Raw genomic sequence first — 13,190 nt, 5'->3', positions numbered from 1 at the left:
CTTAGTCTATTTTATGTTGCTGTAACAATACCTGAAACTGAGTAATTCATAAAGAACAGATATTCATTTCTTACAGTTCTAGAGGCTGAGAAGTCCAGGGTCTGGGGGTCTGCATCTGGTGAGGGCTTTCTTGCCCCATCATCCCAACGGAGAAGGCAGAAAGGCAAGAGAGAATGCACATAGGAGAGAGAAGGGAAGGGGGCCAGACTCCTCCTTTGATCAGGAACCCACTCCCATGATAACTGACCTACTCTGGCAATAATAGCATTAATTGATCCATGAGGGCAGAGACCTCACGACCTAGTCACATCTTAAAGGGCTCACCTTTTAACACGGCTGCATTGGGGATTGAGTTTCCAACACATGAACTTTGGGGGTGCATTTAAACCACAGCACTTCCTTAACACAGCTCCTTCTGGACACCTTTCTCTATCTTACTGCTGCCTTGTCTGAGCTACTTCATTTGGATTACTACAGTGGACTTTCACCTGGCTTCTCAGCATGCACTCTTGCTCTTTTCCATTTTGATCACCACATTGCAGTCAGAGAGACCTTTGCAAAGCCCAGATACCTGTCAGTCTCCTGCTTAATACCTCGGGTGGCTTTCCATTGCTCCTAGAATAATGGGCGACATCCTTACCATGACCTGAAAGGTCCTATGTAGCCTGGATTTTTTCAGCATTTCCCCTCTTATGTCCACCCACATGCTGCTAGGCCCTGCCCTCCAGCCATGCTGGCCCTCTGTCGGGTCACAGTTCCCACCTACTCTCTGTAGCAGGCTATAAATTAAAGGGTAGCAGGATGGAGAATAGATTTTTAAAAAATACCAGAGCACATTTTAGGTTAAGTAGAAGTAAGTTCCTTCCTTTTTATCTCATTAACCTTTTAATGACTTCTTACTATTATAGAATGTAAGCTATAATAAACATACTAAACACCATCATGTGTCTGAAATCAAAATTACACACAAGACAACTTTTCATATAGGCATACAAATCAGAGCATATCTACTTTCTTCACACCATTTTTTTTTTCAGTTTCAGTTCAGCAGATACTAAATCCACATGTCAATGGGGAAATAGACCTGGAAGATTGAGAAGCAGGTTATAATAGACATTCTTTATCCAGTTGTCTTTGTACCAGGGCTATTATTTTTTTCTATGCCCAAAAAGATTTTCTCAGCTTTGGTAATACATTATCTAAACCTTCCTTCCCCTTCATATATAAACTTTATTTCTCTTTCTCAACTTTCATTTGATATTTCAACAAAGAAATGTGTCCTATGCTGTCCTATTTTTACATTTTAAAAGCACTACACAGGACTGAATAAAACCACTATGAAGCAAAGTTAAACCAGTCATTGATCATCTTCACAGAGAGGAAGAAACTGGACTAATTATGTAGAAACCTGGCCTCTAAAGTTAGGTATTATTTCCTTCTGGGTGTCAGGTATTTTTTTTCCTTCCTCTTTTTGTTTCTTCATTTGGAATATACCAGGAAACAACAACAACAATAAATCCAAAGATAATCAATGGTCCTAGAATTACTACAGAAATACAATCCCTCTGCTGAAGTTTTAGTTGCATTTGATGGACTGATACATTCCTTGAAATTTTCAGATGCTTATGCAAAACAGAACTCAAGACATTTGAGAATTATCTCATGAGCAAGATTTACCAACTGCTTCTCTCCCCTCCTCATAAAGTGCCTTATGCAGCATGTCCAGAGTGATTCTCTGCATCTGATGCAAAGCAAGAAAGATTCTATAAGAGATTTGCATTTGAATTGCTGGCTATTTTTAACTTTCTAAGAGTTTCACTTTGCAAGATATTTTACCTTTGTGGATGAGTTACGGAGTCAGGTGCTTGACCTTTACCAGGTTTCCTGTGAAATTTTTAATGGAAAAAAGCCTCTAAAAGTCTGGCAAAACCAAACTCATGATTTATAAAGTCCTGAACTATGTCACAGAGCCCAGTGGAATTCCCAGACACATACAGTGTAGTAAGGGCTTTATTCTGAGAAATTTCCAGATTAAATGCTCCTTTGTAAGAATCCTGTGTGGACTGGTTTGTAAATCATTTCCAATCACAGAAATGCCTGTGAACAAACAGGCAGCATCAGGACTCACAAGCTCCTCCTTCCCTCTCCTTCCATAAGATCCCCATCTATAACGTAGCCTACAAAGGGGATTCAATGGAATTAAAATTTGCATAGTTTCTGGAACCCTAAATCCTCAGTCAAGCAGCTTGATAAATAAAGATAAGGTATTTATCTGATTTCTCTAATATGGCTTTACTTCAGGGGATAGGGTGAAAAGGACAATGTATATTAATCAAAAGTTTTTTTAAAAAAATCATATAAAATGAACATGGTCTATTCACCTGAGATTTATAAAAACGTAGTGTCTGCTTTCATTAGTTTGTAACCTAACGATCTGGCTAAAAATTATACTTTAAAATTTCAGTTACACATTTTACTACTTGTTGATTCTTTTTTACTCATTGAATAAATTTGTTGAAAACTGAAAATGAGTTCCCATGTCCAGGATCTTTTGGAGCTTTAATTTCACACTGAGGAAAACACCAAGATGACAAGAAATCTACATGTGGGATTCATCTGACATTTTCCCTACTTAGTACAAACGCTGGCAAATGTAAACCAAAGCCCTCCTATATATAAGCATCTTCTCTTTCTTTCCTAAGACGTCAGCAGGCTTGACATTTGACAGCTGATTTATTCTCTCCCCTGCCCTGAGCTGAAATTCTCACTCAGGTTCACCTGTCACCCTGGCTTTGATGAGGAGGGGGTTTAGGTGTTTGCTGTCTGGGCTGTCAGATTCGAAGTCAGCTTCCAATGGAAGGTCCCACCATGTGCTTTAGAAAGATAGTGGAATGGCTGTGGGCAGACAGCAGAGAGGAAGGGAGAGAGAAACAGTCAAAAAGAACATCTCATATGGGCCTGGGAATACTAAGAGAAGAGGTGAGAGGATAGGTGAATGAGAGGTTAGGAAGCCCATGGCAGATCCAGGTCTTTATTCTTATAAAACATTTCCATGCAGCACTCTGTTTCTGAGATGTGTGATTTATTTGTCCATGTGGTCATTCACTCTCCTTAGGTCAACTTGGACACTGAGAAATTCAATATAGATACTATTGATTCATTCACTCAAGAAACACTTTTGAGCATTAAGAACTGCCAGGAACTCTGCTAGACACTGGACATCCTGTGATGACTGTGACCCAGTCCTTAACCTTTCAGAGACTTACAGTTTGGGGGGTGAGAGGGTAGGTAAGTGAACCAAAGATCACAGCACAGTGTTATAAGGGCCATGGTAGAATTATGCACAGGGTATTTTTGGAATAAAAGGGAACAATATCTTGTGAAGATTAAAAAAAAAAATCAAACCTTAAAAACTTGTGACATTTGTATGACAATGGCATATCCACACTTTTGGAGAGAGATACTACTGTTGGGACCAGTTACACTTACAGTGGTGGATTTGGGAAATTGACAAAATACTAAAGGAAACATCCACAGAAATGCAATCATTAGCTGCACAAACCAAACTTTAGGAATCTGAAATCTGAGAAGTCATTTGGTATAGGATGAAGTTCAGAATTGATTGAAGAAGAGGAAAGTTTAACTTATGTGGTAAATATATCAGTATTTGAGAGTTTCCTGATAGCTTAATTGGAAGTGCAGATATTTTTATTGAGCAATTAAATGAAACACTCTTTGCATCCCAAAATTAGTAATGCTAAGCCTAGACTAATTGATGGTGCTAATTGTCAATTTCATGCAGCTTGTGCATTGAAGTCATATAGTATGACTGTGCATTTACCTGGTCAGTTTCTCAGGGATTCAGCCAGTGCAGCCATAGACTGATGGGGAAATGTTGAAGCTAGAGCCCGACAAGGCCCAGGGAAGGCACTCTGTGGAAATTCTACCTGTCTCAGGTGCGTGAATCTATAAAATTGGGTCTGGTATAACAGAGAGGCAGACATAGTCTTTGATTTTTCAAGAATTGCTTCTTTCATTTTGGGTCTAATAAGAAATGAGTAAATGTCACACATTTCAGGAAAATTGGTTTCTGGTCCTGATCAGATGCTCTAAAGCCTTGAACTAAGATACCTTGATGCTAATGGCTCTTAAATGATATCTATTGAATGAATTTGGAGACATGCAATACCAAGAAATAAAAACTAAAGGAGATCTTTAAACCAGATCTCTGTATCATAATATATACAATTATTGTTTACATTTTCATCTTAATAGTAGTGAAATGTAAATAAGCTATAAGCATTATGCACTTAATTTGTGCCAGGCATGGTGCTAACAGCTAGGCATAGGTTATATTATTTAATCCTCATAACCTTATGAAAGATGTATTATTTCTATGTACATTTCTGCTGATGAAAAGGAGGCTCAGTCAGGCAAGAGGCAGAAATGGGTTGCAGACAAAGGCATTCAGGGCTGTGAAGCTGGTTTTCTAATGCTCAATTATACTGCATGTCTAGGGACTGAGGTTTCTTACTTTGTAAATTTGTATTCATTCAAATTGTTCCACAGGCGTTTGAGTCTACTTTTTGTTTAGGGAAGGAGTGCCTAAGACATCTGTATTGATCACAGGGGAAAGAAAATCTCCTTTTCAGATTGTCTCTTTGAAAAAATTCCCCTAATCTTTGGCAGCCTTTAGTCACTAGACACATTAAAGATGGCTAATCTGACATTCTATTTATCAGGAGTTCCTATGGCTGAAAGGGGAGTAAATTTCCATAGTGTACTAGCTCTTTGACCTTGAGAGATTTGGTTAATTTACCTACACCTTAGTTTTTTTATCTGTTCAATGGAAAGTATGATATCTCCTGCTGAGGCATGCTGTGAAGATTAAATGACAACTGCAATGAGAAAACTATTACTTTTTAAGTTTCTTCTCTAGACTGTGTACTCTAATGAGAAAGTGGTATACATTATTACAGTTACTCTTCAACCTAAAGAGGCAGGTAATACTATCACTAATACCAATGAGGAAACTGGGGCTCGGTAAGATTTTAAAACTTGCCCAAGAATACATAGCTATGAAGTGGAGAAGGCTAGATTCAAAGCAAACTCATTTCCTCTTAAAGCCTATGCTTGTCTCAGATGCTGTGTCCTTTTCACATCACACTGCCTCTCCAGAGTATAAAACATTTTAGCAATATTAGACATTCTTGCTTATACTCAATTTGGACAGTAAGATTATTTTATTGTGCTTTAGTTGTTTGAAAACATACTTTATGAATAGTAGAGAGGTCACTGTTAAGCAGACTGTGTGATTGTACCATGCTGATTTTGAGAGAATGTAAATGAATAGTACCATTATTGATTAGTATTGGTTGATGCTATAGTTGCACAGGCTGCTGGGGCTTGTACCCTCAGAAAGGCACACTAACCCCAACTGTACCTTCCAACCTGGTTTTGTCATCCCTTCCCTCATCACCAGGGAAGAGCAGAAAAAATATAGGACCTGTATACATCCATAGTCATTTGTATAGGAGATCTATGAAGATGTCCTTTTTGAAATAGGAGTCATCTTTTGGATAACATCAACTTCAGGCAAATTAAATTTTTATTTGCTGTGACATAGATTGGAATCAGTGATGTGATTTTTTTCCCCTCCTGTGCAGGGAGGAGAAAGAAAATCATCTTGATAAATCTCCTTAACTTTTTTGAAGAGCTTCAGTATTTTTCTCTTTGGAAAAAACAACAGGGTGTTATGACACAGAGCTCTAACTCTGAGTTTGAAAAACCTATGCTTGGAATCTAACTCTACTAATGGATTTTGATGGGGGAAAACATTTAATTCCTACATCGAACGACATGTTTATTCATTTGATGATTGCTTATTGAGTGCTTCATACATAAGAGGCCCTATTCTAGGTGCTGTGGATACATCTGAAAACAAAGCAAAATCCTTGTTTTCATAGAGTTTACATTCTAGCAGGAGGGAGATAGACAATAAAAACTTAGCATGTAATATATTGGGGATGATATTATGGCACGCTATGGAGAAAAATAAGCATTGACTGAGAATAAGAAGTATACAAGGGGGTATGATTTGAAAGGTAGGATTTGAAAGGTAGCTTTCAGGGAAGTCTTCTCTGATAAAGTGACATTTGGCAGAGACCTGAAAAAAGTGAGGAACTGAGTCAAGTGGCTATCTAGGTGAAGACATTTTTAGGTAGCAGGCACAGTAAAGTCCAAGGCCTTGAGGTTTGAGAGTTATTGGTGGGTTTGAGGCCAGCCCAGAAGGCCAGTGTGGCTGAAGTGAAAAGAGAAAGGACGAGTGGTAGTAGAAGAGGCCAGGGAGGGACCAGATCATTCTAGTGCATGTGGGCCACTGTAAGGCTTTGGCCTTTACCTGCAGTCAGATGGGAGGACATTGGGGGCTTTGAACAGAAGATATGATTTAAATTTAATATTGAAATGACCACTGGTGTTGGGTACAGAACAGAATGTGTGTATGGGACCAGGGGAGTAGCAGAAGCAAGAAACAAATTGCGAAAAAAAAACAACACAGTAATCTGAGACCTGCTGACTTGCTCAGAGCGATAGTAGTGGAAATAAGAAGAAATAATATAATTCTAGGTACAGTTTCAAGGTAGAGGCACTAGGATTTTCTATGATGTGTGAAGAAAAAAAAGGATCAAAGAGGACTCCAAGATTTTTCTTCTGAGCAAGTGGAACAAAAAAGTCTCCATTTACACACATGGAGAAAAATATGGGAGGAGGACATTTTGTGTGGAAATTCATAACTTTGATTTTGAATGTATTGAGAGAGGTCTATAAGACATTGCCATGGAAATGCTATGTAGGTAGTTGGATATTAAGTATGGAGGTTAGAGGGAAAGTTCAGGTCGGGGATTAGAATCTGTGAGCTGTGTGTAGACAGTTTCTAAGGTCTCGAGACTGGATTGGACTCATTTAGGGTGTAAGTGTAGCTAAAGAAGAGATTTATAGTTGAGCCAGCACAAAGATTTAGGAGATAATGAGGAACCAGCAAAGGAGATTGAAAAAAATTCCCAATTTATAAAATAAGGAGAAGTTACACACACACACACACACACACACACACACACACACATGTGCACACACACACTCTCCTTTCCTCAGAAACCAGAGTTAAGAGGTAGGAGTCAGTCCCTGAAAAGGATGATGCTTTTCATGAAGTACCAAGAAACCTAAGGAAGAAGGTGCACCAATGAGGAATGGCACCTTTACTCAGTCATGCTTAGACAAACAAGTGACTTTGGAATTTGGGGTGAAGACATAGTGCATGATATAAAGCAGGATAAAATGGGTGAAGATGGCAATGTGGTTGGAAGAGGAGATATAGATAAACTTTTATGATGTAAGTCTGCTTGTGACTATTAATACATGCTCTTTGAAAAAAGTGTAGCAACCATGCAAATGAATAAAGAGAATAAAATACACCGATTATACCACACTGTAATGCTGTTAATATTTTGTGTGCACTCTTTCTAGTTTTTTCATACACACATATGTGTTAAAAATTAGGATAGATGATATTGTGTATATATTATTGTGATTTGTTTTTTATTTGATATAATAGCAGGAATGTTTTTGGAAGATTTAGTCTTCATCATATTTTGATGAGAGGAAGGAGATAATCAAAGAAAAGATTGTGTTAGTCTGAGAAATGCCTGGTCTGATATCTTCCACTAGAGTAGGATGATGACTGCGTGTGCATATAGGAGAGACAGAGAACAAGGACGACTCTGGATTCTAAATGTGTTGGTGACTGATACGATGGCTGTGCTACCCATGGGGATGGAGAAAACAAGACTGGCTAAAGCTTTGCTTATTTTTTATATCAGGGTGAATTCCAGACTTGCTTTCTGTGTAGTTGTAGAATTGTTTGTTTTTCATTAGTAAATGTAGCAGAAACTGAAAGAGAAGAATATCTGGAAATGTTTTGTTTGATATCTACCAATGTAAACAGACAATGAAATTAATTTGTGATAGAAAGTAGATTGTTTTGACTAAATTACTTGGTTTGGCTTTCCCCACAGCTTACAAAGAAAAAAAATCTCACCATATTTTCCCTGTATTTTTCATGTTATGGGGTACAGTCTAGACAAATATAATATCAAGAATTAATATAGGAAATTTTTATCATAAATCTGTGAAAATAGTGAAAAATCATTGTAGTTTATCAGTAGAGAGGTATGAACATGACCACAGCAAAATAATTTCTCCTGTTGACAACTGTCATGGCAAGAATTGCCTCTAAAGTAAACACTTGATGCTATGAGATTCAGAAGATATTGGTAAGACCAGAGCCAGTGAAAATCCTTTTAAAATTAATGAAATTAATGAAAGCAATAGGAATAACATCTACTTGTAAACTTCTGACAACAGTAAGTAAAATGTATGTATGTATTTCTGTTTGTGTATTTTGAGCTCTCTCTTTCTATATATGGATTCTTGACTGGTGAGCTCAATTGGCTAGAGAATGGGACTTTACAAGGTCAAGGTCACATATTCCACTGGTCACATAAAAGCAGAAACCTAGTCATCAAATGCACCAGGAATTCCATATAGTCATTTCATGGATATGTGCTCTGGTCACATACAGACCAGCTAAGAGAGAGTTCGGCAGCTCGGTAATATCCATCACACTGTTAGGAAAAACAAACATGCAACTTTAACATATTTGCCACCTACTATGGGTCAGTGACTTCAACTTTGTATGTGAATGGCAGTATATATACAGAAGCTCACAAAAGTACAAACTTAACTGCATAAAGAGAAGAGCAAAAACCTCACTTAGCCTTAATTCCAGTATTTAGCTGAAAACAAACATACGATAATTGTCTTTCACTTTTATTACTAGTCAATACTGCATTAATATAGAAGTTTTAGATGCATTTGAAGAATATTAACTGCTTTTATAAATATATAATTATTTCATGTATCTTTGCCATTCATTATAACCAAATTAATGGCTCAGAACATAGAGGTTTTCAAAATATAAAGCAAAATCTTTACATCTTGGGGTTTGTGAAGTCCTTTGGGGAAATAATGTAACAGCCTTGAGAAATTTACTTATACATTTCTGCCACTTCACACTGAGGGTCATATGCAATGACAAAGACTGAAACTTGCACCACAGATCAAGTTGGGGAAACGTTGGTTTCTCATCATTGTACTTTTGCTTTAAAAATCTCAGCCTGTGACTTCCTGACATTTCCTCTTCTGATTGAGCTACATCGATCCCATATAAAGTACAAAGCAGTGTAAGTTCCTGGGCAAATCTACTCATTATCCACCGGACTTCGGAACCCAACTGCCCCTCTCGTCTTTCAAGGAGAATTGTGCTTTTATGCTGTCCATTAAAAAAAAAAAAAAAAGGTAAAACGTCAAGTCTATAACCTTTAACGAATCACCATTTCCATCTGCAGCCCGGCAGTTGTTCAAAAGCAAGAGCAGGAACAGAGAGAAAGTCCCTTCTTTTAGTTTAAAACTCTTGCCCTGCTTAGCAAAACCATCAATGCAAACAGTGTGGGTCAGCCTTTCAATACGCAAAATGGACGAAGGTATCCAAATTTCTTTTAAAATAGATTAAATCTGAAATAGTTCTTAGTCAGGGAAATCCGTTGTAATCTTCAATTTCCCCTCATAAAAATTAGACTCTGGCCATCAAAGCACATTGACCATAGAAATACAATATTTATCTAACAGGTTTCAAGTCTTAAAGACAGCTTCCTCTTCTCTATTTTCCTTGGACCTTTATGCCTCCCACCCACCAAAGTCTTCACTCAACCCTCTTGATAGCCCAGCTGGCACCACAGATAAGAAGCGAACTGTTTTCTTCGTGACCTCTAAGCATTCTACTCCCCGGGAAAAGCAACGTGGAATGCACACTCAGCAGGCTATGAGGCTGGAACCAGTTTGTCCTCGAGGCATTTCTGCCATAAAACAATACTATCCGCTGTGTTTTGCTCTAAGCAGACTGTCTCCCACTCCCCGCTCTCTCCCCTTCCTGCCTCTCACCCCGCACCTGGCTGCAATTCACGATCCAGGCGCACAGCAAACAAAAAGCACCAAACAGCAACAGATTCCTTTGTTTTACATGCAAATCCTACCTCCGGTAGTTGTCACATCTTCCTCAAAAGCCACGCTTAATTGTTAATGACAGCGATCCAGTGCGGTCCTCCAAATAGCCACCGGTAATCATCATTACCTCTCGTGCCCAAAGCCTTTGTGGACCATTAATGTCACAACCCTGGCTAACTCATAGCTTTAATACTCCCTGCTCAAAATGTCTGAAAGAGTTTGGAAGGACAATAGGAGTGACAGGCACGCTAGACAGCCATGCTCAAAATTAGTTGTCTGAAGCTCCGTTAAAGCTGCTGCATACTGTTTTTAAAGCGTGCAGGAGCTAGGATCTATTAGCCTATGATAGGCATGCTGTTTCTGTTTTTATTAAATACTGTAATAGGCTGTCTGTTAGCAATGCTGTGATAGGTCCAACATCACTTCCCCACTGCTTTCAAATTCTCATGCTAAAAGGAGAGAGAGGGCTCACAGACTTCCTTCCCACGCAAGCCTGCACTGGATCAGATTTCCAAATCCTCTTTGACTACAGGAGAAAGAACTCCTTCTGCAAACAGGTATTTCTATATGGAAACTGAACTTGGGAATAAACACTCTAGGATTCCCCAAACAAGTCTCTCACTGACAGCAAGGGAATTCTGCTCTTCTTAGTTACAAAAATAAGTGTTCTCTAGAGTCAGGTAAGAGAATCAATCCAAATAGGAAAAATTCTCATCATTACTGAGGTATGACTTAGAGTATACATGTGCATAAAATCCCAAATTATGTATAAAATGGACTGAATGGATCAATGAGCACATTGAGTAGTTATTTCATGCTGAGTTACAGAGCTTTGTGTTTCAGTTTGAAGTAATCAGATGCTATGTACTCCTGTCAAAATGGAAAGAATGAATGGTGGGTAGAAGGGATGGAGCTGTGTACTCTGTCTTGATCCACTTTGGACAGTCATGATCATAAAAGGTAGAAGAGGGGATTTTTTACCATTGGCCAGAGAGGAGGGTATTACTTGGCTGGAAATGCTACTCCAAAATGTTATAAGTACTTTTCCAAATAGGTGAGCAAAAGAAAGTTCTTGGTAGCTCATAGTAACACAGAGAATGGTTTTGCTCCAACCCAGATTTAGTTATTTTCTTCTGCTGTTCTTTCTTTCTTCCTGCTCCCCCAGAAGCAATAGTTTTATACAGTTACCATGGAAACTGAGTGGTCCACTCTGGGGGGAGAGGCTTAGAGAGAGCAACAGATGTAATATGGACCTGAATATACTGTACTGCCCCACAGAATTGAAAATGGGCAGCGATTAACAAACAAACAAACAAAAACTACTATAGGCAAACTACTGCAACAAAACCTCAAAGGGAATGATTATGAATCACTGCTCTTTAATTTCTGGTAGTTTTGTTATCTAGAAATGCTATAGTGATTAGATCATAGCATTCATTATTTTATTATATGTAAGAACTGCATATCTGAATTGCTCAGTTGTCTGATAAAAGAAAAACACTCCCCCTACTTTCTGTCTCTAACCTTGTGGCTGTCTGTTTGAATATGCCCGCATTGTATGTGAATTTTAGTTGTTACTTGACTGGTTGCAATTTCTGCTCAGGAGTACAATGTGATTTAGTAGAAAAATCTCCTTATATCACAAACCATAACCAAATTTCCTTCTCATTGGGGTAAAGCCAAAGTCAGAAAATACTTCCTGCAACTTGAATTTCAAAAAATAACTTTGTGACTATTAAGTTGGTAGGATAAAAAGAAGGCTTTTTTCAGATTTTCAGTTCTTAAAATAGAAAAAAAAAATTCTTTTATATTAAGCGTCCAGGACTTTCACTAGCCTCAGGATCATTTAAGAGAAATTATTTCTTACTAGAGTAATTAAATTTTCACAGTTGTGAGGAGTCCAGGGAATACAAAATTATTGTCTTTAGTACCTCAGCTTCACAGTTTGTAATTGGAGTCATTGACACCGCTGAAGTGAGAGCACAAAAATTTCAAAATGAAATTGTCGGGAAGTAATGTTTCAGGATTTTATGGAAATCCTGTTTTTTATAGGCAAGCATATCACACAAAAATTTTCCATGGAAGAAGAATTGCTTCAGGGGAAAAGTATTCATAATATACTCCTTTAAAAAATGATGGGAGAGTAAAATTATAAATTGTATATCCCAAATATTTTTTCAAATGTAAGACAGTTTTATAATTATAACCTAAACACCATTTTATATATGATTTGGAAAACGAGTGACAGAAAGGGAAGGGATGAGAGGAGTCAGAAAATACTCCAGTTGGATGCCTCCTTCCAATCCTACCTGTGGTTAATTCAGAAAACAGCTGCTAATAATACAAGAGATGAATGAAAAAGACTTTTATCCTGGGATGAAGTAAGACAGTGGGACTTGGGCAGGGATGGTTAGTGATGCTTTAGGGAGGCTCTGTTCCTAGAGTAGCACAGAAAGTGGGTCGCTTGGACCTTTCTGAAAATAAAGGCAGTTCCTGAAAGGGGCAGTGTTCATATGGGAGTGGAGGTAAGGTGGAGATGGTTTGTTGAGGTAATGGAGGAGGAGCAGGAAATGAGGAAGGAAGGGAAAGAGGAGGAAAAGAGAAAAGAGAAAAGAGATTTGGTGGGGGTGGGGGGGCGGTGGGGAAAAATCTCTTGAGATAGTTTGGTGTTGGAGGAGGGTACAGGCTTTGGAGCAAGGCGGCCTGATTTTCAAACTTAGTTCTGTTAGCCTGATTGAGCTTTATGTGTTAAAATGAAAAGGTAACAATGGTTGTTGTAAGACTGCAGCCATATGCAACAAGGTGCATGATAAGGTAGGAGTGAAGCTCTCTATAAAGAGAAGTACTAAAAAAAATGTTGACTGTTACTGAGCAGGAAGAAAGAGGGAGATGAATGATTAAAGAGGAGGAAAGGGGCACGATAGGAAAGAAGAGGAGAAAAGAAAGAAAAGGAAGAAAAGGAGGCATGAATAGAAAAGAGACATGGGAGGTGGAAGAGAGAAAAATTTCTCCTATTGAATCATGTAAGATAGAATTTCTTTCTGGTTCTTGTTTTGCTTTCTGGATCACAT

General features: G+C 38.2%; 1 protein-coding gene across 1 annotated transcript in view; it reads right to left on the bottom strand.

Annotated features, from left to right (window-relative positions):
• The window catches only part of KCNMB2 (potassium calcium-activated channel subfamily M regulatory beta subunit 2), a 236,234-nt gene extending 225,810 nt beyond the window's left edge, over positions 1–10,424 (bottom strand). Inside the window, exon 1 of the mRNA XM_045539710.1 lies at positions 10,149–10,424. The gene's annotated coding sequence lies outside the window, so the exon portion shown is untranslated. The remainder of the gene's footprint in view (positions 1–10,148) is intronic.
• Between the last annotated feature and the right edge of the window lie 2,766 nt (positions 10,425–13,190).

This window comes from Lemur catta, chromosome 1, assembly GCF_020740605.2.
Source record: "Lemur catta isolate mLemCat1 chromosome 1, mLemCat1.pri, whole genome shotgun sequence".
Taxonomy (NCBI): domain Eukaryota; kingdom Metazoa; phylum Chordata; class Mammalia; order Primates; family Lemuridae; genus Lemur; species Lemur catta.
The sequence above is the reverse complement of the archived record's forward strand: the minus strand, read 5'-3'. Positions and strand labels throughout refer to the sequence as shown.